General features: G+C 41.6%; 1 protein-coding gene and 2 long non-coding RNA genes across 3 annotated transcripts in view; 1 reads left to right on the top strand and 2 right to left on the bottom strand.

Annotated features, from left to right (window-relative positions):
- The window catches only part of LOC308584540, a 28265-nt gene extending 11314 nt beyond the window's left edge, over positions 1–16951 (bottom strand). The window contains exon 1 of the long non-coding RNA XR_014006902.1: positions 16868–16951. This is a non-coding gene — a long non-coding RNA (uncharacterized lncRNA). The remainder of the gene's footprint in view (positions 1–16867) is intronic.
- KLHL29 (kelch like family member 29) overlaps positions 1–25773 on the bottom strand; it is a 431347-nt gene that overhangs the window by 232092 nt on the left and 173482 nt on the right. The window lies entirely within an intron of this gene.
- Positions 17684–23375, top strand: LOC308584490. The gene is made up of 3 exons (XR_014006833.1): positions 17684–19029; positions 19721–19870; positions 22718–23375. It is a non-coding gene; the product is annotated as an uncharacterized lncRNA (long non-coding RNA).

The following is a 25773-nucleotide window of genomic DNA, read 5'->3' as shown; positions in this document are numbered from 1 at the left end:
ATAAGCATCAAAAATATTCAGCAACATGAGGTAAATTGAACAGCTATTTTAAACAGCTGGCTGTGAATGGGTTAGTGTCTATGCAGGCTAGAATTAAAGAGCCCTATATATTAATTATGGGGTGGGGTTAGGAAAAGGAGCACAACAAACTACTTTCATCAGCTACCTTAGAAACAGGTAAGAGGAGATTTAATAGATTCTAGACTTGTTGAGGCTGAATAAATATCTTGTTCTATCCCACAGTAGTGCTTCAGGGTTAAGCATATTCAGTGTCCTTTATAATCAAGTTGTCAATATACTGCCTTGGTGCTATACATTGATTTTCTGCCAAAATACAAGGAAGTTATCCTTGTGTGTTCAGTGGCTTGGCTGCAAGTTTATATTTTTAGACAATAATCTTTCCTATCACCCACACACTACTGTTTCACCACACTCAACTTCTTAAAAAAAATCCCTGTTAGCATTTAGAAGCATAGATGTAAATTTAAAGGAGCAGTTTTAAATTTATGCAGCTATTACCACTGTGCATTCTAACCTTGGGAAAGGACAGTCTAAAACACTTGAATAAAAAAAATGTACACATTAAGCTTAAAACAGAAGATTTCCCTTGGACACCCAGCTTGACAAAATGCTTCACTAAGGAATGGCAAGAAACTTCTACCTGAGGCAACAGAAACAACATTAATTACAGAATGTTTATGAGAGCATTAACCACATGAAATGGGGTATGAAATACACCAAGGGTGTTCAGAAAAGAAAAAAAGCATAGGCAGTTACACAGTCTACAAGCATTCCTTTAGAGAAAGTTTTGTCTGAATCCAGGAATGAAACTTGTAATGCGTAACTTATGGAGCAGTCACACTTAGAATACCATGCACAATTCTGGTCGTCCCTGGCCCTCCACGAGTACCTCATTCCTCAATCGAATGCCCCCCACCTTGAGTAAAGGTAAAAGGTAAAGGACCCTTGGACGGTTAAGTCCAGTCAGTGGCGACTATGGGGTTGAGGTGCTCATCTTGCTTCGGGCCAGTGGAGCCAGTGTTTGTCCACAGACAGCTTACCGGGTCATGTGGCCAGCATGACTAAACTGTTTCTGGTGCAATGGAACACCATGACGGAAGCCAGAGTGCATGGAAATACAGTTTACCTTCCCGTCGCAGTGGTACCTAGTTATCTACTTGCACTGGTGTGTTTCTGAACTGCTAGGTTGGCAGAAGCTGGGACAGAGCAACAGGAGCTCACCCTGTCACGTGGCTTAAAACCGCCAACCACCTGATCAGCACCTTGAGTATTCCACTTGAATTTACAAACTTTTGACGTTCTGTAAAATACTGAACCTTCCACCTCACTTCCAGTGAGGAGCATCAGAGTTTGGAAGTTCAAGTGGATAACTCAAGTTGGGAGGGGCAGGGAGATTCATTTTCAGACAAAGGTATGGGTTCCACCAGTTCCAAATGGCCTGGCAGAGAAGGCTCTGTCCCATTTTCTGCAAGCCTGCTGTATCCCTTTCCTGGCTCTGACGCAGGAACACATTCCACACAAGGAACTATTACAATGACTGGAGTTCTTTTGGGGGGCAGTGGAGATGAGTACTGGGGGACTGCATTATCAAGGCTTATAAAATTACACATAGGTTTTTTTGGGGGGGGGATTTTCCACCAACTCACTCAACCTGAGGTCATCCCATTTAGCTAATTAGTGGGTGCTTCAGGACAATTTAAGAAGGATATTGATAAGCTGGAATATGTGCAGAGGAGGGCAACCAAGATGATCAAGGGTCTGGAAGCCAAGCCTTATGAGGAACAGTTGAGGGAGTTGGGTATATTTAGCCTGGAAAATAGGAGACTGAGAGGAGAGATGATAGCCATCTTCAAATACTTTAAGGGTTGTCACATGGAAGATGGAGCAAGCTTGTTTTTTCCTGCTCCAGAGACTGGGACCCAAACCAAGAGATTCAAGTTGCAAGAAAGGAGATTCTGACGAAACATCAGGAAGAACTTTCACTTGTCATATATAAATTTTTATTAAAGCTTTTTTGATACAAGATAAAAAAGGAAAGAAAAGGGGATCGGATTCTGTCTGTTACATAAAAAGAATTATTCAAAACATTCACTCCACGACAGCATCCAACAAATCCACTTTCTATAAACCGGTATTTTTCCAGTCTTCAAACCCAAATATTGCATGTTCATCTTCCCTTTCACACAAAAAGTCCAAAAGGGGTTCCCAATGACTAATACTGTTAAATGTCAGCAATAGCTTTTCTCCAATTAAACGTATCGACTTTGCCTCCAACAATTTCAGCAACCATGCCTTCATATTAAACAAGGGTAAATCTTCCCCTCTATGTGCATATAAGAGTGTCTCCGATGTAAACACACATTGAGACAATATACCCTAATCACTGGTCCACACTCAGTTCTGTATCTTCAACTTCCATCAGGTTGAACTTTCTGACAGTAAGAGCTGTTTGACAGTGGAATGGACTCCCTCGGGAAGTGGTGGAGGTTTTTAAGCAGATGTTGGATGGCCATCTGTCATGGATGCTTTAGCTGAGATGCCTGCCTTGCAGGGGGTTGGACTATATGACCCTCTGGGTCCCCTCCAACTCTACAATTCTATGATTCTATGAAATCAGTAACCATGGACACATACAGAGAAGTGTAAATGTTTTAAGACCAACCTGGGTAAAAGGAAGAAAAAGCAGGTGTCCATAATGGCCCACACACTATGGTGGTTGTTTTTTAAGGGGAAAATTATATTGCTTGACTTTGAAAGAATTTGATGCTTGTATCTTGAAAACGTCTTAACCTTTGATAAAAGATGCATGGGCCAGGAGAAAAATGTTTGAGCAGCAATGAAAAGCTATAAAACATGAGACAAAGAATAGTTATAAATGTGAATGAATGTAACAAGCTAGCCAAGGTGTTGAAAATCAATATTAGTACTTGGAGCCATCATCATTATTTTTACTGCTCCTGTAAGTAATCCTGTCGTTCTAATTCTGTCAGTGATATGAACTTGGGAAGCAAAGCAAATAATTAACGGAGAAGGTCTGAGGTAATTGAAACACTTGACCTGTTTAAAAGGAGAATGCAGCTCAACACAGAGATGGAAATTGCAATTGCCATCATTCCTGAAGAAGAGAACGGATAGATATTTTGCGTTCAGGGAAAATGAGTCTCAGTGGCAGCTTGTGAAGCTAGAGATTCAGAAACTGGTGCCACGGCTGAGAGGGATATCAAGGGGCAGGAACCTGACGCCCTTACTGGAGAATAGTGTGAGATGGCAGCATGGGGGTTAAAAAAACTCAGCACTATGCAGGCACAAGTCTGCTAATTGACCATTTTTCTTCATTTATTTTACACATGTGTAGTCTGCCTTTCTGAATAAAGTCCTCTCACGGATGCAAAAATAACTAGCAACATTACATTATATTAAAAACCAAAACCAAAAAGCTAAAAGCGAGCAGCAGTATTTTAAAGTATCTTCATCAAGCCTATACTGTACTAAACTGGGCAGGGGAGCTGAGCAATGAAGGCTTGTGTAATCTTGTCTTCCACAGGTAATCCAAGAAGATCCCCAAACTATGGATCTGTGCATTCACTGGTTTTCTCCTAATGTATTTTAAATATTTTTTTTCCAAGTCTGTGTTTTGCTCTGGTGTTCTTTTTTCTGTGGGACACAGCCTATGACCACAAGATATGCAGGTTTAACAAGACGAGAACTATAACTCTGTTAATGCTGTCAGTTTTGAAGCTTGTGTAATAAAAAAGGTTGTGTTGGCAGAGGTTCTAAATTTAAATCTTACGATCTGTGCAAGTTTCTAGTATTTTGGTTTCTTTGATAGAATTTCAATAGTGGCTTTGTGATAGTTGCTCTTTTTTTACAGAATGCAGTTGCTGTTAGCCAGTGAAAAGATACCACTACCACTATTATTATCATTTATATGCCGCCCATCTGACTAGGTTACCCCAGCCACTCTAGGGGGCTTCCAGCAAAATATAAGAACACCATAAAACATCAAACATTAAAAACTTCCCAATACAGGGCTGCCTTCAGATGTATTCTAAAAGTCATAATAGTTCTTAATGAGAAGCTTTTAGAACGAAATGCCTCTCTAGTTTTCCTTTGTTATCAACAGTTTCCTAATATTTTTATCTATGAAATTATTTTCATCTATACTGATCATCTATATTATGAATAATAGATATATTTTTCTATTGGTCTTCACTGCCACAAACTTGCAAACAGTTTGACCTCACTTCCCAAAGATGAATTCCTCCATTGTCTCCTGAGACAGACAGATGTCTACAGTCAACAATGGTCATAATGGTAATTGGGATGCAGGTGGTGCTGTGGTCTAAACCACTGAGCCTCTTGGACTTGTTGATCAGAAGGTCGGCGGTTCGAATCCCCGCAACAGGGTGAGCTCCTGTTGCTCTGTCCCAGCTTCTGCCAACCTAGCAGTTCAAAAGCACACCAGTGCAAGTAGATAAATAGTTATCGCAGCGGCAGGAAGGTGAACGGCGTTTCTGTGTGCTCTGGTTTCCGTCACGGTGTTTCGTTGTGCCAGAAGCAGTTTAGTCATGCTGGCCACATGACTTGGAAAGCTGTCTGTGGACAAATGCCGGCTCACTTGGCCTGAAAAGCGAGATGAGCGCCGCACCCCATAGTCGCCTTTGGACTTAACTGTCCAGGGGTCCTTTACCTTTACCTTTTTATAGTGGTAATAATCAGCTGTGCTTTCCACAGTATCAGAAATTATTACTTATTATTTCAATGGTTAGCATTCAAAAATGTGTGTGTGTGTGTGTATATCACACACAGTGATATTAAAAACCAAAATGCTTTGTGTTGACAAAGTCTGTCACTTCCCAGGGTCATTGTAAATAATGAGAACTTTAAAAAATCCACTTTCCCAGGGAGAGTGGGGAAAATAAGTTGAGAGTAATTGGGGCAGGGGAGGAAAATAATAATAATAATAATAATGAAAATGAAAATCGGGGAAACATGAATGGTTTTTAAAGATATTGCAGTGTCTCTGAAATATTACTTGATAATAAGCTGCAATGTGGCATTATTCCCCTTTAGAATTTAAGTCTTTATACATCAACAAGGCCCCTGTAGTATCTGAATAATAACCCTTCTTTCTCAGGAAGGAAAGTATACTGAATCATCACACACAATACTGTAACAAATTGGGGAAGCATGTGGTGGGGGGAGGTAGAAGGGGATCATATTATAATTATAATTTATAAGGTTCTACAGGGGAATTTAATGATAAAGTCACAGTAAGGCACACTGAACTTCTATTTCTTTGAATCATTCCCAGCAGACAAGGGAAAAGGTGAAACTGCTTCTGCGTCTGTCAGCTCTTTGCGCATTAAAATGAACAGTTAATGAAGTCAATGCAGCTGCTGAACAATATGTGTTTATAATGAAGCTGCTGTAGTGATCTGACCTGCAGGTTGGCAGACCTAATATGCTAGACCCATTGACAGAAAAGCAGATAATGGTTCCCAAGCACTCCTTATCTCCATTCAAAAGACAACACTGGATTTCACTAATCAAGGGCTTGTTTGCCTCTAGGGCAGATTAAGCTGCTCAGAAATTAACAAATTTGAAGTCAGCTTTCTAATTAAAAGCTTTATAAAGAACCACTCTTATTCTGTATAAGCAATTCCCAATTAAATTTTCAAGCTACAGCACATGGCCACAACCTCAAGACAGATGACTTTCCACGGAAAGCCAACCTCCCCCAAATAATGCATTTTTTGTACTGTCCAAATGTAAGGGCCATCATGATGCTGATCTCCAAGAACAAGCAGGTACTCAAAAAGCAGCTCAGAGAAGATTTATTTTTGCACTGACTGGGGCCCATGGGAATTGGTCCAACAACATTTGGAGGGCTACATTTATTTATTTTATTTATCTACAGAATTTCTACATCCTTCCCCCTTCATCCGAGATCACAAGGTAGTCTTCAATATAAAAGCACAACAATGCATAAGATAAAAACAATAAAAACACTAGTTTTTCTTGGGGGAAGAGGAATGTTTTCATCCGGCATCTAAAGATATGTAACAATGGTGCCAGGCGAGGCTGGCCAGAGATAACATTCCACAAGCAGGGAGCCACCACAGAAAAGGGCCTCAGATAATGATTGCAGGGTCCAGGATTGTTCCTATGAGAAGAGGTGATCCTTGAGGTATTGTGATCTTGAGCTGTTTAAGGCTTTATAGGTCAAAACCAGCACTTTTGAACTGGGCCTGAGATGGTGTTTTTTATATATATATATATATATATATATATATATATATATATATATATATATATATATGCAGGTTTTGGTGTTTTCGGGTATCTTCCCGTGTAAGAGTTGGGGTGTCTAGGCGACGTTTCGACGAGGTCTCACTCGTCATCTTCAGGCTGGTGCTTTCGGCTTCTTGTTACTAGAACAGAGCAGGATCTCAGTGTTTGAGTTCCTATAAATACTGTTGAGGGGGTGTGGTGTATAGCCTCCAACGTTCTGGGCAGAGAGGAAGTTCCCAGGTTATTGTGCCTTTTCTTCTTTTGTTCGTTAATTACTTGAGGGATATCTTGAGTGATTTCTTGAGTGATATTCTGAGTACCACTTAGGAGGGTCATTAGGTGTGGATTAGTTGCTAAAGCTTTCGTGTCTTGACCTCTTGAGCTTGTGAAGAGTTTTTTTGAGTTTTTCTGAGAAGAGTTTTTCTGAGAAGATGGCTGTACTGCACTTAGTTGTGCTCTGGCTTGGCTTCGTGTATAGGGGCGAGCTGTGGTTTTGTGCCCTGTGCCAGCCAGATCTGTGTAGGGATTGCAGGGGGGTGCAGCATCCGGAGGTGCCACTATGGTTTGGCTACTGGATGGTATCTGTAATTTATCTGTGGAGAGGGTCTGGGTTTGGGTCTGGTGTGGTTGATTGGAGATGGCGTTCTGTGTGCCTCTGGTTCTGGTGTCGGTTTTTGTGGGGAGGGCTAATTTCCAGATGTCTGGCAGGCGGGACGTGTCGTCACGCTTGTTCATGTTGTGAGGGTGTTTCTCTATCTCGATGGCTTCCATGATTATTCTCTTGTGGTGATGTTCCATGTTAAAGAGCAATTTGGAATCTGCAAAATTAATTTCGTGTCCTGTTTCTTTCATGTGTTGGTAAAGAGAGGAAGTTTTTTCTTCTTTTTTGACGGCATTCTTGTGTTCTGCGATACGTGCATTTATTCGTCTGTTTGTTTGTCCAATGTACGTGGCTGGGCAGACTTTGCAGGGTATTTCATAGACCCCTTGGTTTTCTAACTGGATTTTATCTTTTGGGTTTCTGAGGATATTGGCTATTTTTTGGTTGGTGCAAAAGGCTGTTTTGATATTGTGTTTATGGAGGATTTTGCTAATTTTATCTGTGGTGCCCTTGATATAAGGAAGGAGGGCCATGGAACATCACCACAAGAGAATAATCATGGAAGCCATCGAGATAGAGAAACACCCTCACAACATGAACAAGCGTGACGACACGTCCCGCCTGCCAGACATCTGGAAATTAGCCCTCCCCACAAAAACCGACACCAGAACCAGAGGCACACAGAACGCCATCTCCAATCAACCACACCAGACCCAAACCCAGACCCTCTCCACAGATAAATTACAGATACCATCCAGTAGCCAAACCATAGTGGCACCTCCGGATGCTGCACCCCCCTGCAATCCCTACACAGATCTGGCTGGCACAGGGCACAAAACCACAGCTCGCCCCTATACACGAAGCCAAGCCAGAGCACAACTAAGTGCAGTACAGCCATCTTCTCAGAAAAACTCTTCTCAGAAAAACTCAAAAAAACTCTTCACAAGCTCAAGAGGTCAAGACACGAAAGCTTTAGCAACTAATCCACACCTAATGACCCTCCTAAGTGGTACTCAGAATATCACTCAAGAAATCACTCAAGATATCCCTCAAGTAATTAACGAACAAAAGAAGAAAAGGCACAATAACCTGGGAACTTCCTCTCTGCCCAGAACGTTGGAGGCTATACACCACACCCCCTCAACAGTATTTATAGGAACTCAAACACTGAGATCCTGCTCTGTTCTAGTAACAAGAAGCCGAAAGCACCAGCCTGAAGATGACGAGTGAGACCTCGTCGAAACGTCGCCTAGACACCCCAACTCTTACACGGGAAGATACCCGAAAACACCAAAACCTGCATTCCTGTACCCGTGAAAATCTACGAAAGCATATATATATATATATATATATATATATATATGCAGGTTTTGGTGTCTTCGGGTGTCTTCCCGTGTAAGAGTTGGGGTGTCTAGGCGACGTTTCGACGAGGTCTCACTCGTCATCTTCAGGCTGGTGCTTTCGGCTTCTTGTTACTAGAACAGAGCAGGATCTCAGTGTTTGAGTTCCTATAAATACTGTAGAGGTACACGAAATTAATTTTAAATACTGTAGAGGACACGAAATTAATTTTGCAGATTCCAAATTGCTCTTTAACATGGAACATCACCACAAGAGAATAATCATGGAAGCCATCGAGATAGAGAAACACCCTCACAACATGAACAAGCGTGACGACACGTCCCGCCTGCCAGACATCTGGAAATTAGCCCTCCCCACAAAAACCGACACCAGAACCAGAGACACACAGAACGCCATCTCCAATCAACCACACCATACCCAAACCCAGACCCTCTCCACAGATAAAGTACAGACACCATCCAGTAGCCAAACCATAGTGGCACCTCCGGATGCTGCACCCCCCTGCAATCCCTACACAGATCTGGCTGGCACAGGGCACAAAACCACAGCTCGCCCCTATACACGAAGCCAAGCCAGAGCACAACTAAGTGCAGTACAGCCATCTTCTCAGAAAAACTTTTCACAAGCTCAAGAGGTCAAGACACGAAAGCTTTAGCAACTAATCCACACCTAATGACCCTCCTAAGTGGTACTCAGAATATCACTCAAGAAATCACTCAAGATATCCCTCAAGTAATTAAGGAACAAAAGAAGAAAAGGCACACTAACCTGGGAACTCCCTCTCTGCCCAGAACGTTGGAGGCTATACACCACACCCCCTCAACAGTATTTATAGGAACTCAAACACTGAGATCCTGCTCTGTTCTAGTAACAAGAAGCCGAAAGCACCAGCCTGAAGATGACGAGTGAGACCTCGTCGAAACGTCGCCTAGACACCCCAACTCTTACACGGGAAGACACCCGAAGACACCAAAACCTGCATTCCTGTACCCGTGAAAATCTACGAAAGCATATATATATATATATATATATATATATATATATATATATATATATATATGTATATATGTATGTTCGTTGCTAGACTCAATAGATCAGGCAACAGTTGCATTGGGAGCCATTTCTTCATACAAATGTATTCAAATACTTATTCCTAGCTGTCTTAATGCTGACATTCTGCTTTGTTGTTGTTTAGTCGTTTAGTCGTGTCCGACTCTTCGTGACCCCATGGACCAGAGCACGCCAGGCACTTCTGTCTTCCACTGCCTCCCGCAGTTTGGTCAGACTCATGCTGGTAGCTTCGACAACACTGTCCAACTATCTCGTCCTCTGTCGTCCCCTTCTCCTTGTGCCTTCCATCTTTCCCAACATCAGGGTCTTTTCCAGGGAGTCTTCTCTTCTCATGAGGTGGCCAAAGTATTGGAGCCTCAGCTTCACGATCTGTCCTTCCAGTGAGCACTCAGGGCTGATTTCCTTAAGAATGGATACGTTTGATCTTCTTGCAGTCCATGGGACTCTCAAGAGTCTCCTCCAGCACCAGAATTCAAAAGCATCAATTCTTCGTCGATCAACCTTCTTTATGGTCCAGCTCTCACTTCCATACATCACTAGTGGGAAAACCATAGCTTTTACTATACGGACCTTTGTTGGCACGGTGATGTCTCTGCTTTTTAAGATGCTGTCTGGGTTTGTCATTGCTTTTCTCCCAAGAAGCAGGCATCTTTTAATTTTGTGGCTGCTGTCACTGTTGTCTGTCAAAGACAACAGACATTCTGCTTTACTTCTCCGCAATGGATATGATGGAGAACTTCTGCAAATGCTGAATGGGATGGACCATTCCTTCCTTTTATTTGTATGCCTCTTTTCCACAAAGAAACACAGACACACAAACATGCACAAAATCATGCTCAAAGCATCTTACAATGAAGAAAACAGAAACACATTTCAAACAAACACTACTAAAACCATTTCCTAAAAATATATGGCAAAACAATAACATAGTAATAATTCCGTAACACAGCAAAACAATAGCAAATATAATAACTTGCAAAAATGTATGTTTCAATACTATAAATATAACAATAAAATTTAAACAATACACAGTATCCAATAGCAAATGTAAAAAGGAAGCTTCAGTTTCACCTTAGTCCTAGAAACATCCCTCCCGTGATATTGCTCAGTGTACGTCTCCTGCAGTAATTTGCAAGGTTTCCAAGGGCACTGGGTGGTCAACATAATGTGGCCAACTGAACTCCGGTTTCAAATATCTTAAGAGCTTTTCTTATGAAGTAAATATTTACGGATCAGATTATCGACTCGAAAAAGCTATCTTTTGTTGAAATGTTGCCATTTATTGTGCATTTATGTCAGCCCCCATGGCTTCCAAATGAGCCGTATTTCCATGCCTTCCTTAATATAGAACTGCTTGTCATTCAGTGGTGCACAATGCCCCTTTGTAGAGACATAAATGCCTAGCAGCAAGGAAAAGCCTGACAACGACACCACGGAGCCAGCCGCGCTTCCTACCAGTCCTCTTTTGTACAGGATAGTGCAGGATGCCACCACCTCTCTGCTCTGCTTTGAACGGAAGCAGACGAGAGTGCTTCTGTTCAGAGGTCAAGCCACCCTAGTAAAAACAGTTTCAGCGAAACCTGTCAAGCTGTAAAACAAAAATGCAAGGGAGAAGCCGTTGCTGTGAAATGCTTCTTTGATACTACAAACGGCAGTATTCATGAAACACGCAACTTCTTCTTTTTTTAAAAGATGTTCCAAAAGATCCAGTGGTTAGAGTGAACATTTTTAAGTCCTCAAAGGGGAGGGGAAAAGGTTGCATGCTCAATTCTGATGCTTAAACTAATACCTGGATGATCCAAAACAGATGTCTCTCTTGGAGCTAGCAGCTCCAAATTTTTTTTTGCAAGACATTTCTGGGCACAGCGACATGCACTTAAAATTCAAATCCATTATTTATAAAGCGCAATGAAATTGTCTGAATACATGAATTGGGAATGTGGGTGAGCTGTCCAACAGTAATGCATTTAAACAGCAACACCTGATTTGTGACAAACATCCATTAATTTGGGGGGAGGGGGAGAGTCAACCCTCTGCCCAACTTGCAAGGCTGCAAGAGACTGCCTTTCAGATTCAGCTTGAGAAAAAACAAATTAGACTATGAAACAAACCGATATTTAACTAAACCTTAGAAGGGTAAAAAAAAAAAGCCAAACCAAACTTACACAAGGTGCACTCTTTTATCCCAAACTAATCAATCTAGAACACCACCCCAGACTTTATCCTAAGAAATCATTAGCTTGGATTAGAATCCCCATGCCACCCTCTTGAAAGAATTAATCCTTCACATAATTCCATTTATTGACACAATCAAGGTGATGAAGAGAAGCAGCACGATTTTGCTTCCTGTCCTCAAAAGCATACCCACAGTCCTCTATTAATTGTGGTTGTGGTTGCTTTACAGTATATTAGCTTACATGGCATGTTCTATAAACTGATCCACAATTTTACTGCTCCTTGGAATATCCACACCTCCCCAATGTGGATTGCCATCCATCCATCCAGCCATCCATTTTTCATTTAGCCTACCTCACTCTGTGGTAGGTGGTTCAAGTATATAATTAATAACAGTAACTTAATCCATGCTGAGATACAGTGAACATACCGTATTTTTCACCCCATAGGGCGCACCGGCATAGGGTGCACCTAGTTTTTTTTGGGGGGGGGAAATAAAGGAAAAAATTATTTCCCCCCCAGACGCGGGGCTGGGGCGGGGGAAGCCCAAGCTTCCCCCGACCCCAGCCCCCAGAACAGGTTGCTATCTGCAACCCTGGGCGTGACTTCCCGCCGGGCTCCCAAGGGTTGCGGAGAGCTGCCCGAAGCCTGGGGCAAGCTCCGCTGTGCTCCCCAGGTTTTGGGCTGCAGGCTGCTGTCCGCAAGCCTTGGGAGCCCGTGGGAGTTCCCGCCCAAGGCTTGCGGATAGCTTCCTGAAGCCTGGAGAGCGAGAGGGGTCGGTGTGCACAGACCCCTCTCACTCTCCAGGCTTCAGTGAAAGCCTGCATTCGCCCCATAGGACGCACACACATTTCCCCTTCATTTTTGGAGGGGAAAAAGTGCGTCCTATAGGGCAAAAAATACGGTATCTAAAAATGAGCTCACAGTTGCATTATGCAGGTCATAGGGAAGCTGACAAGACGACAAGCGTTTACACAGCCAAAAATAAGAACATTTTATTTTTAGAATCGTTTAATTTCCTTACAGCAGCTGTGGGGAACCTTTGAACCACAATTCCCAAGCACTGCTAATGGACAGGGGTGATGGGATTTGTAGTTCGGCAGCATCTGGGAGGTCAATAGTTACCCATATCTGCCCTACAAATTACTGGGTGCCAATTCTAACGGAAAGATTTTGCTTATTTGTACAGGCCACATTCATATAGGCCTTTGAACTTTTTAAAGGTCAGAAAGGTCAGAAAGGAAACACCATCATTCTCCACAGCTTCATAAACATCTGCCACAATCTGTAACATTCACTACATGATAAGCCAAAAGTGGGACTAAGAGACCAAGTAGCAAGGGTAACTGAGTGGTTGGATGAACATGTACACCCATATAGTTGAAGTTTAAAGGACTCCCCTAGACCAGTAGTTTCTCGGTCAGCCAGAATAATCACAATTAAGACTGTATTGCCTTTGGTTGACTTGGCTCATCAGGAATGTTTTCAGAGGCAATTAATCATGAACTGCCATCGTAGTATTCTATGTCAGATTGGGCAAAGGTCAGCTGGACTCATTCCTGAATGTGCTTTTAAGAGACATCCAAGCTGTGTATAAAAGAAGCCTCCAGAGGTTTCTTTCAGAACTCCCAACTGAATCAACTGTAGAAAAGACTAGTGCTCGGGCCTCAACCTAGCAAATAATTTAGGAAATGTTTAAACTTTTTTGTTGTTGTTGTCCTCTATGTCTTAAGACTTGTTGTCAGTCCTATGAGAGATCACTGGGATATCAGCAGTGAGGTTCTAAAAGCCTTTAAAAGGGATGCAAATACAAATAAATTAAGCCAAAATAAAGATTCCAGAGGAAGTCAGATGTTTACAACACTGCTTTATAAAAAACTAAAGTTCATTGTATTGCCATTGTTTATAGAGCATTTGCATCAATTGCAAGACAATTTAGTTGATACCAATTCCTCTCGGCTCTTAACATTTGCTTCTAGTTGTGGTTTGGGGAAGAATCCAATCTGGGACCAGCCAAAAATGGAGACTACCTCTGAAATGCAGAAAGTTTCTGGATTTTATCTTTTGGGTCACAGAGGAGTATGCAAGAAAATGACTGTGACTTTTACTGTATCCTAAAATAATATATGAAGACAGGAGTGCCTGGCGTGCTCTGGTCCATGGGGTCACGAAGAGTCGGACATGACTAAATGACTAAACAACAACAACAAAATAATATATATTAGACACAGTTAGTGAATCATATGTTCTGTCTTAATTCAAGCTCCAAATTTTACTCCTCTTCAATCGGGACCAAATTGTACCAAGTTCCTAATTTTCCATGGTGAAGTCATGACAACATTTTGTTGTTTTTTAAAGGGAAACATTGCATTGGAGGCAGCAGAATCCAAAATATACCTTAAATAAGTATATATAAGTGCTCATTCTTACAAAAAGGTATTTAAAATCATTTGTCTAAGAGATGTTTCAGTGTTCATGAGCAATTATTCTGAGACACTCAGAGAGAGGGAAATCCGTGATTTTCTTGATTCACAGTCCAGTTTGCAATAAATGGGTCTCCAAGAAATAGGCTGACCAAAACGCTGCCATCTTGGCACAGAAAGGCATTCAGACCCCAGTTGTCCGCTGCAAACAACATACATTATCAGACGATAAAAGGAACAATGATTGAGGCATGTCCTGCTGTGGGCCCAAAGGTCTTCAACATTAGCACAGAGTTTCTAATCCTTTACCATTTTCTCTAGCTCATTTCCCCCACTTCATATTTGTAACAATGATTCTTTTTAACACATGCTAGAATGAGTAACTTTATTCTTCCTTCTGATCTGCTTTTATAGAGAGGCTTGTGTTACCCGGACGGCCTATAATTCATTAAGCCAAATTTCCTTCCATCTGGTGGAGGCTTACACAGTTGTTGAAAAGCTGTCACTATAACCTATTGTCACCGCAACCTTTTATGAACCAAACTACATTTTCTTGTCAAAATGCATTTCAACGGTCCTGCCCGTGCTTACTTTCAATTATTTCCTTTATCATCAGATTTTGAGCACTGGAGGACTTGAGATCATGTACTGGAGATAAATTTTCCCATGACCATCCGACGATTATCTAATATGCAAACACGGCTGGATATTTTAATGGAAGCTGCGTAGGAAGGTTCAGATACAGTAGGTGCACTTCAGGAGGCATTAGAGAACAAATCTGCACTATTATTTATTGACTCCAGGCGTAGAAATAGAAGAATTCTAAATAAGTATAATGGGAGGAACCATCACCATCTCTTTCACTTGCAGAGGAAAGGCAAACATGGTGTTCCTCATCACTGTTTTATGAAGATATATACACATGAGAAACCAACTGAAACACAGCTTGCAGTTGTAATTTAAGAGAGAATATGTGGAAGCCTTGTGGAATTTGTTTCGTTTAGCAGAAAAAAATGTGCAATACTTGAATCCCAGTCTCGTACTGATACTGAAAGGGTGCAGCTGCCACCCTCAAACTCTAACAAGTTAAGAGAAATGTTTCGCAAAGAAATGATGTGCAGGTTATGCATATGACAACTGACAATGCTGTCTGGTCAAAGGTTTCCATTATACTACATGTTCGGCTAAAATCATCCATGTGGTTTTTAGGTTTTTATTGCTGTTGGCATCCATCTTGAGAGACAATGGAGTACATCTCCAGGGGTGAAGTGGAACCGCTGTGTTAGCTGCACCGAAGTTACCTCCCCGGGGTACAAGTCTGGGCAGTGTGTATGGAGGTCCTGGATTGCCCAGATGACAATATCCCCCTCTCAGCCTCACTGATGTGGTCCAAAGGAAAGCAGAACAAGATGCTTGGCACCAGCTTGGCTGCAGGAACTGCTGGAAGGACGTGTATAAGGTGGAATCCAACTGCCTTAGGGAGTCCATTCTGGATTTGTATATGGTTTACTCCTTAGCCTTACCTTCTCCCTAAGATACCCACAAGGCAGTGGAGGTTTAGGATCAGATATTTCCTTTCCTAGATGGGCTACCTTTCCAGGTTGATGAGCCCCATCTGCCACTCACTTCCCTCCTACAGCATGTGCAGAAACCCCCTCCTTGACTGTTGGCCCCACCATTGGTTTCTTCCACTCAATCTTCCCTAACACCCCATACGCCCTATGTTTTTATATGATCTGGTTAATTTAAGGTACATCCAGTCAGATTAAAAAGTCAATCCTCCGGTTAGGACAAATTTTGTACTAATTTTCAGAATTTGTTGAATTGGGATGAGAATGGGTGTTTTGTTGTGGTCCTCACTGGGAGATTAGTTACTTACCTCAGAATAGTTTTTTATAGTGGAATCTTGCCTTCCCCTCATATTTCACTACATTTAACTAATGGATAAAAGCACAGTAACTTAATAGGGTAAGTTCAACAATCACTTTCTAACGAATTCAGATTTATTTTTAGCAATAGCCTGTACAGATTCTAATACCAGTCATTTTGAGAAGAGTATAGGATTCAAAGCTAATCTGAAATTAGTATGCATTTAAAGGATTATACCCTAAATGATGACAACTGATATATTTCTTTAAGAGCAATGTTCCTTAGCTGAGTATCTTTGGAACATTACAATCATAAGCCATGCTTCTGAACATTTTTACTCTGTTGCCTTAAAAACATACTCCCACAGGGTGCTGTTAGCCTATTGCCATAGGCAATGAGAAACTTTTTTTTTTAAAGTAGACTAATGCTTCAGAGTCTCACAGGCTTTCCTAGTAATTACATGTACCCTGAATTTCTTTCACATAGAAATATGCATATAGATGCCAAAAATGTATTCTATGAGCACCTGGTGTATAAAACACCACTCTTTTAAATTACTTATTGGAGGGCGAAATTTAAAGCTGCTCTAGCAGAAGTCTTAACACAAGTACTTACAAAATTCAAACTTGGAATGAAGAACTAATACTGCACATATCTTAGCTATATGGCACAAAAAAAGTTACCTAAGAAAAACAGCCATGTCACAATGATTAATGGAGTGGGGGAGGGGAAGAAGGGCAAGACTGTATAAACAATCAATGGCTTTTCCATTTACTGGAAGGTCAACTACAATACACTCATTGATTCTATTACAAAGCAATGTTATTACTATTGTTTGGAACAATTCTGAGGGAACGGAATGGGAATCCTTTAAAAAGAGCTCTATGTATTTTATTTTTTTTTATTTTTTTTAAAGGAAGACAATACAATTGGGAATAAAACGTTCCTGGGTCGTGTGCAACTGTCTCATATGCTATATGTTACAGTGTCCAGAATACGAAAGACCTACAATCTTTTTTCATTCATACACACCAATACTTCGCATGTATACCTGACACATCTGATTAGTCTGGACAGGCTTTAATGCGGCACCACCACCCGTCCCAGAATGCTGTTGGGCTCAGGACTTGCTTGCACATCATGATGCTCGACTAGATGAGCCTTTGGCCTGATCCAGCAGGGCTCTCTTATATTCTTATGTGATCTAGTAGTTTTTTAAAAAATCAAAATACAGTGGTGCCTCGCAAGATGAAAAGAATCCGTTCTGTGATTCTCTTCGTCTAGCGGTTTTTTCGTCTTGCGAAGCAAGCCCATTGACGGATTAGCGGATTAGCGCTATTAGCGGCTTTTAGCGGCTTATCTGCTGATCGGATCAGCTGATAGCGGCTTAGCGGCTTAGAAAAAGGGGAGGGGAGGGAAAAAACCCAGCAGGAACTTGCAAGACATTGTCGTCTTGCGAAGCAAGCCCATAGGAAATTCGTTTTGCGAAGCACCTCCAAAACGGAAAACTCTTTTGTCTAGCGAGTTTTCCGTCTTGCGAGGCATTCGTCTTGCAGGGCACCACTGTAGACTGGCAAAGGCACAATGGGGAAGCTTGAAAGCAAGACCTTGGGAAATCTTTCTGGGAACTCCTACTCCTCATGAATTATTGTTTTAATTTCTTCAGCTTACCTGGTATAGATCTTTGTGGAGTTTAAACAACACTCATTAATAATACAGACCACAAGAAAAGTTGAGTAGCTTGAATCTACAGAGAAGTGCACAAGGAGCACACACAGAGAGAATTAAAACCATATGGCTCATGGTTTTAATTGCCGTATTTTTCCATGTATAAGGTTTCCCCCCTAAAAATAATGTACAAAATTTGGGGGCATCTTATACACAGATAGATCTCCCCCCGTTTTCTTAAATCGGAGTCCCCCAAAATAGGGGGTGTCTTATAGACAGAAAAATATGGTAATTTGTCGTGATTCTTAGCTGGAAAATGGTATTAAGTCCATATCTGGCTCCTCATGTTTGCTATTTTACCAGTTCCTAATGGAGAATTACAAGGGAACCCAAACCACAAAAACTATTCTTGCAGTAAGAAGAGAAGAAAAAACATCAGGAAACCCGGAAAGCTAAAAACCTAACTGGAATGTATTCCAAATACCTTTTATTCAAAAGCATGCCAGTGTTTTAACCAGTATTCCTCTGGATTTCAAGGACGAGTGAAGCAGAAAGAAAACAATCTAGTGAGACTTAAAAGTAACAAATCTCTAGGACCAGATGTATATTATTAGAGGGTATTAGAGAAGATAAAGAAAAAAAATTTGGCTACTGGCATTCATCATTTTAAAAGTCTGATAAAAATTCAGATGGAATTAAAAAGAGAAATCGGGAAATACTGTATATTAGTATTAAATGAGATAGTTATGTTTAATGTAAAATTAGCAAACAATTTAACAATATTCCACTAAGCTATGGCAGAGGGACAGGATGCTGTATGGCAGCAATGATTCCATCAGGCTACATAACAGAGGAAGAGATGGGACGAAACAGTGCAGAAAAAGGGCAACCAAAATTATCAAGGGGTTTGAACAACGCCCCTATGAAGAAAGGTTACAACATTTGGGACTTTTTAGTTTAGAAAAAAGGGCAACTGAGGGATGATGGCAACATAAAATGTGGAGTTGCATAAAATGCATGCATGATGTAGAGGAATGGATAGGGAGAAATTGTACCATCTCATAACACAATAATCCAGGGCCATCCAATAATGTTGAATGCTGGAAGATTCAAAAGAAAGTACTGTACTTCTTCACACAGCAGATTTAAACTATGGAACCCATTCCTGTTAAGGATAATGGTTTGATTTCCTGAAATGGGAATGTTTAATTATGTTGAATCGCTGTGTATTTTTAGAATGGTCCCCCCCCCCTTTGGCAATAGCTCTCATGTGATTGACTGACCATGAGTCACATGAGGGAGGCTTTACATTCTGTTGTGACTGTTATTCTAGCAACTGTCACTTTTAACTGTTTTCTGTTATCTCTCTGTGTGTAAGAGGGAGAATGGCTGCTGAGAGAGACTTCTTAGGATACTGCTGAAGACAGTGTGTGGCTAGTGTGAGCTGTCTGAAGTGAAATAGACAGAGGAAGATCCCTAAATGTTAATAGGGAGAAATCTGTGCAGGAGCTCTCTTAAAGGAACAAAGGGAATAAGCACGAGATTGTAAATATAGTCTTCTCAGTTACAGTGGTGCCCCACAAGACGAATGCCTCGCAAGACGGAAAACCCGCTAGACGAAAGGGTTTTCCGTTTTGGAGGTGCTTCGCAAAACGAATCTCCTATGGGCTTGCTTCGCAAGACGACAATGTCTTGCGAGTTCCTGCTGGGTTTTTTCCCTCCCCCCCTTTTTCTAAGCCGCTTATCAGCTGATCCGATCAGCAGATAAGCCGCTAAAAGCCGCTAATAGTGCTAATAGCACTAATCCGTCAATGGGCTTGCTTCGCAAGACGAAAAAACCGCTAGACGAAGAGAATCACAGAACGGATTCTTTTCGTCTTGCGAGGCCCCACTGTATATGTTTACAGTGGTACCTCAGGTTACAGATGCTTCAGGTTACGTGCTTTCGGATTGCACACCGTGCCACACCCAGAAGTACCGGAACAGGTTACTTCTGGGTTTCGGCGCTCGCGCATGCGCAAAAACACTACATTATGCTTTGCGCATGCGCAGAAGCACCGAATCACAACCCGCGCTTACGCAGACATGGTACTGCGGGTTGCAAACGTGCCTCCTGCACAGATCACGTTCGCAACCTGAGATTCCACTGTATTAAAGTAAAGGTGTGTTTTTTTAAAAGAGAGAGTGCGAGTCTGAGCATATATATTTTTATGTATCTACACAACAACTCCCACAGTTTGTAGCGATGACCACCAACTTGGATATCTTTCAAAGAAGACTGGAAAAATTCATGGAGGATGTGGTTATCGATAGTTATGAGCCATGATGGCTACGTTCCACTGTCTGAGGCAGGAAACCTCCCAATACTGGTCGCTGGGAACCACAAGTGAGTTGTGCACAGGTCCTTCTTATCTGCTTGGCTACTGTGAGAATTGACTAGATAAGACCTTTGGCCTGATCCAGCAGGGGCTCATACTATGTCCCTGCATTAGTTCTGCTGAGAGACCACTAATTTTTGGCTATTGCTCTCCTTGAACTCTTTCTGGTCACTGGCTACAAACTGTACAGTGGTACCTCCGGTTACGAACTTAATTCGTTCCAGGGGTCCATTCTTAAGCCAAAACCACTCGTAACACAAGGCAGGCTTTCGCTAATGGCGCCTCCCACTGCTGCCGCTCTGCCAGCATGTGACTTCCACTCGCATCCCGGGGCAAAGGTCACAGCTAGGGGCATCTACTTCCGGGTTAGTGGAGCTCGTAACCCGAAGCATTCGCAAGGACGACAGTACATAACACGAGGTTCCACTGAATCTAAGAACTAGTGCAACAGTTCAGAGAATATTTTTTATCAGGTGGAAAGTCCACATATTACATACTACAGTGGTGCCTCGCAAGACGAAAAGAATCCGTTCCGCGAGTCTCTTCGTCTTGCGGTTTTTTTCATCTTGCGAAGCAAGCCCATTAAGCACCTTAGCAGATTAGCGCTATTAGCGGCTTAGCGGGCTTAGCGGATCAGCTGATAAGCGGCTTAGCGGATCAGCGGCTTAGCGGATCAGCTGATAAGCAGCTTAGCGGATCAGCTGTTAAGCGGCTTAGTGGCTTGGGAAAAGGGGGGGGGGAGGAAAAAACACCCGCAAGAACTCGCAAGACATTTTCGTCTTGCGAAGCAAGCCCATAGGAAATTTGTTTTGTGAAGCAGCTCCAAAACAGAAAACCCTTTCGTCTAGCGGGTTTTCCTTCTTGTGAGGCATTCATCTTGCGGGGCACCACTGTACAACTGACTGACATATTACTCTTCATATTCATCTCTAACACTGCCCAATCCAAGGTGAGATTACACAGAAGCAATGCCATGTTGAATTTAATGGGCCTTCCCCCACAAGGAAACATGAAAAGATTGCACATTACTACACTGGTGTAACTAGTCTGCTTCCTTTAATCTTCTTTGTCTTGAATTATGGACTACTTCAAAGAAGAAAACTATATAAATGGGAGAAGAACCAAAGGAGGACAAAACAAAATCTCTGTTATTTTTATGCACACTGACTCTAACCTTTCATTCACATTCATCATTAAATTTCAGTTCTTTTACTGAATCTAATAGCTGCTGCTTCTGAATCCAATCATGATCAATAATGCCTTCACTCTCTCTTCATTAACTTACTCCTTTTCCATTTCGCTTTCAAGAATTATTTTTGGTATCAGTTCAGGAGCATTGGCTTCTACCAAGTTTTCAGTTATATTAGATATAGAACAGATCCTACAGGGTCGAAGCATATATTCACTGGAGAGCAATAAAGTAGTGCTGTTTAAAAAGAAATAAATCTGTAATATTACATATTAGCATTACTACAGCAACAACTGATGGGAGAAAGGAAGGAGTCAAGTTGGAAACAAATCAAAATGGGCAGAATACAAGCTCAAGAGAGTATGTATGAAACACATAAATATGTGTTTGAGGCCCTGCTATTTAAGATTTGGGCCACCTATTCCTCCCAAAGTATTTACACTGCCTGCTCCAACATGCAATCCTTAATCAAAACACAAACTTGCCCACAATGAATTAAGTAAGTTGCTATAAAAGGAATACGGCAGGTGGGAGGCTGACATCCACATGTATCTCATTCCATTCCTATTATAGCAAAATGCTCCAAAACTGTGGCCGTAGTCTTATCTCGTTTTGCTCTTCTGTAGAAAATCTGCCATTTCTGTAAAACCAGGAATGTTTGATTCTCACGCAGCCAACACTACCCTTTTAAGCTTTCTGCGACACTCTAGAAATTAATGCTTGCAAACACTTAGAAAGTGTCTGCATTGCAGGAAGAGAAATCAGGTGTGTAGGGCAAGTGATCCCCATAATGGGATTGAAGAAGTTCAGAAACTGGTCAAATGAACTCTGTTAATGGCAAGTAGATGCATATTAAAACTGACACTACTACAAAATAAGACACAATACTACTGGAAGCAGGGGTGGTGGGTCCTGTTTCACCGCTTGAGGCAAAACAGAAAGTGCTGTCCTGCTGGAAGCCTGCCCCACAAGGATGCCTCCAATCAAAAAACAGCAGCAACAGCAACCCATAACCACGTGTAAATTCATTAAAATGCATGAGTAAATAAAACTTACTGTGCTGCACCCAAATTATAGCCGTGTTGGTGCCAGAGCAATCACTTTGAGAAGGGCATTCCATAACTGAGGCACCACCACTGAGAAAGATCTCAGACTCTCCTGTCAAGGATTTTGGTAATAAGCCACACAAGGTCCAGAAGCAAACAGGCAGCTGGTTTAAAGTTGGTGTTTCACACGGGTGAACCCAGCCACACCAGTGAAATTCTGAAAACAGTACAGTGGTACCTCGGGTTACATACGCTTCAGGTTACAGACTCCGTTAACCCAGAAATATTACCTCGGGTTAAGAACTTTGCTTCAGGATGAGAACAGAAATCGTGCAGCGGCTGCGCAGTGGCAGCAGGAGGCCCCATTAGCTAAAGTGGTGCTTCAGGTTAAGAACAGTTTCTGGTTAAGAACGGACCTCCAGAACGAATTAAGTACTTAACCCAAGGTACCACTATATTCAGTACTAAACAAGGATGGTACAATGGCTGTGCATTCTGTCAATGTTTAATTTGTATGAGAACAGTGGCCTGTCTCGAAATGACAGAAGCTATATCATGAATTACTCTTAAGGCCACGATATACTAAATACCTCACTATTTCTCTTCTCGTCTTATTTTAGCTTAAGATTCCATCCTGAAGAGGGCGACTCCACATGAAAACTGTACCCGAAAATAAGATTCAGAAAAGAACAAAGCCGCTTTGGGGATTATGGAGCAGAAGCTATAGATATCAGTTCAAGAAGCTTAATTTATATAGCTGAGAAAATACATGGGGAAAATCTACTTAATAAAAGCAGTCTTTAAACGACAAGTACAAAGTCACTGGAGGAGAACAGAAGAGAAGCTGTCAGGTTTGGTGATATTCTATAAAACTGAGGCTGATAGTAAATGACTCAAAGACCACTTGGTCTTGAAGAGATGAAGGCCTGCTTAGCGCAGTTTTTTCCTGACTAGTTCATACTGGCACATGTGTGGCTATTTGTGCCCATGGCAAGGATGCAGTTCGCTGTCACTCATCTCCACCAGCCAGTGCCACCCCAAGACATTTTGGCACCTGGGGCAAGCCACAAAATGGTGCTCCTTGCCTACCAGAGAAGGGGGGAGTGAAGATCTACATCAGGAACAAGGGGAAAACAAAAACGGAAAAAGATCTGCATTGGGTTCTGCTGCCTGTGGATCCTGCTGCCTGAGGCAAGTCGCCTTGCCTCATGAGCAGGCCGGCCCTACCATCAGCCATATAATACAAGCACTGTTTCCTCCTTCCAGTGTGAGCCAGTGTGGTGTAGTGGTTAAAGAGCAGTAGACTCGTAATCTGGTGAACCGGGTTCGCGTCCCCGCTCCTACACATGCAGCTACTGGGTGACCTTGGGCTAGTCACACTTCTCCGAAGTCTCTCAGCCCCACTCACCTCACAGAGTGTTTGTTGTGGGGGAGGAAGGGAAAGGAGAATGTTAGCTGCTTTGAGACTCCTTCGGGTAGTGATAAAGCGGGATATCAAATCCAAACTCTTCTTCTTCTTTCCTCCCTGCCCCCATGCTTTTGATGGCAAAGAAGCAGACATAGACAACATTATGCCCCCCAGATGTCACTAAATTACTGTTCTCATAATTCCTGACCACCTGCCATGCTGGCTAGTGCTAATGGGAGTTGGAGTCCAACAATATAAGGTGGGCAGCACATTGTCTCTACAGCATATCATGAGAAGCGCTGAAAAACATGCAGTACATGTCCTATCAGCATTAGACCATATCAACTGTGTGATGTCCAGCTGGCTCCTAAAAAGTAACCTGATCATTCAGTTGTCTGGAGTGGTTCCAACAAGCATACTGTTTATTCCTCGATATTCCTGGAGTCTCTCACTTGTCATTTTATTTCTAAGCAGAAAGAGAAACAGGCTATAACAAAAAATAGGCATGGCCACATATGGAATATGAATAAACTTAAATTTATGTCAAACATTATTTACTTCACCTTGCAATGCAGTACTCTGAATCTTGATTCCAGCACACCTGGAATTGCTTAGCAGTGTTCTCAAATCAACTCTCAAGCCTAACAGATTTTTAGCTTTTGATTTAATATGTGCATTTACTTGCATCTGTGTTTTTCACCCTAATTGAGAGAAAAGGCATCACAACAACTTTGGTAGACTTAAGAGAAAAATAAGATCTTGGCAGCTTCCAATAATTTTAAGTCAAAAATATATTCTAATATATATTTTAGACACAGTCACATACATTGGGTCAGTTGAAATGCAATGCCAAACTAAACTTTACCACTATATAAATGAGCCCTGTGCTCATGTTTTCAGTTGTCTGTCCTTTTCCTCTCTTTGCACACTTAGGTTTCTTCTGTTATTTTTAATTAATAGTGCAGTTCAGAGATTGAGAGTGTGTGGCCTTCCAGGTGTTGTTGGACAACAAGTCCCATCACCCCTGATTTCTGACCATGCTAGCTGGGTTAAGCATTTCCTGATATGGAAATCCAATTATGGGGAAGGCTTCATCTGTTCACATTCTGTCTGTCAGACATGTGTGACCACTGATTTATTTTTGGGCCTTCTGTTCCACCTGAAAAACAGGGCAAGCTTTGCTTATGACACAAAGTACACACAAAGCTTTTGCAAATCTGCATCTTTTTTGTGAGTGGGTTAGAGGGCCCATTTCACTGACAGGGTACTCAGTCTGAAAAATACTGTTGACATCCCGAAGAGCGACTAATGAAGTGAAACCAGGAGCTGGGACTAACCTCTAGAGGTAATCTTAGGAAAACAGTTGGGAGTCATGCAAATTTAGTGGCACATATTTCTTGCATGACTAAAAAAAGACTTCATTTTTCTTCCTCTGTGTCAGAACAAGCACATAAAAGCTCATTGTCGCTATGAAACACGAAGTTAATGTATAAACTCAAGGAAACAGAAATTAACTCATTTTGCTTGTAAACAAAGTTCAAAAACATTGATAAGCTACACCAGCTCAGTTAGCCTATTCAACAATGGCCCTGGAGAATAAGCTAGGCACACTTACTTTATCCCTCAGACTCTTAAACCAAGGTCCTCCCTGCATTCCTTCAACTGGGTAATTAACATTATTAATTACCCATTATTAATTACCTAGGTTCCACCTAGCTCGCATGCATCTTTGGATGACAACTCTGTGGCACCGGCTAGTTTTAAATGCAAGTTCAACTGTCAACCCTCAAGTTTCCATCCGACTCTCTCATACCTGCTTGAAATGAAAACTTAAAATAGCACTAAACATCAAGTTTGAAACTTTTTTTCTGGATATTTACTTTTGAACTTCACTTTTATTTACTTAGGGAGTAACACTGATGTTCAAGACAATTTCACAGAGTAGAGCTAGATTATTGTAGGAATTGAAGAAATGAGTGAACTTCTTGCCATGTAACTTTGTGCATAATGGTACCAGAAGAAATCTGGCTTGTGCTAACGGTTATTAGAAAGAAAGAGAGTGGATCACAATGTTGTTGTTGTTTATAAGGAGGTCATCTCTAGAACCCAACCAAATTACATAATAGCTGACAATAAAGTGCAAAATAAGATACCCACTCAAATCCCTTAAAATGTGCATGCCTTTATGATGTGAAAAGGGTGCATAAACATTTTCTCATTAAACTATGTTGTACCCTCCTTTATGTTTTAATAATATGACAACATGAA

The sequence above is a fragment of the Podarcis bocagei genome (genome assembly GCF_964188305.1).
Source record: "Podarcis bocagei genome assembly, chromosome: 3".
NCBI lineage: Eukaryota > Metazoa > Chordata > Lepidosauria > Squamata > Lacertidae > Podarcis > Podarcis bocagei.
Note: the sequence above shows the minus strand (reverse complement) of the source record. Positions and strands in the feature narration are given on the sequence as shown.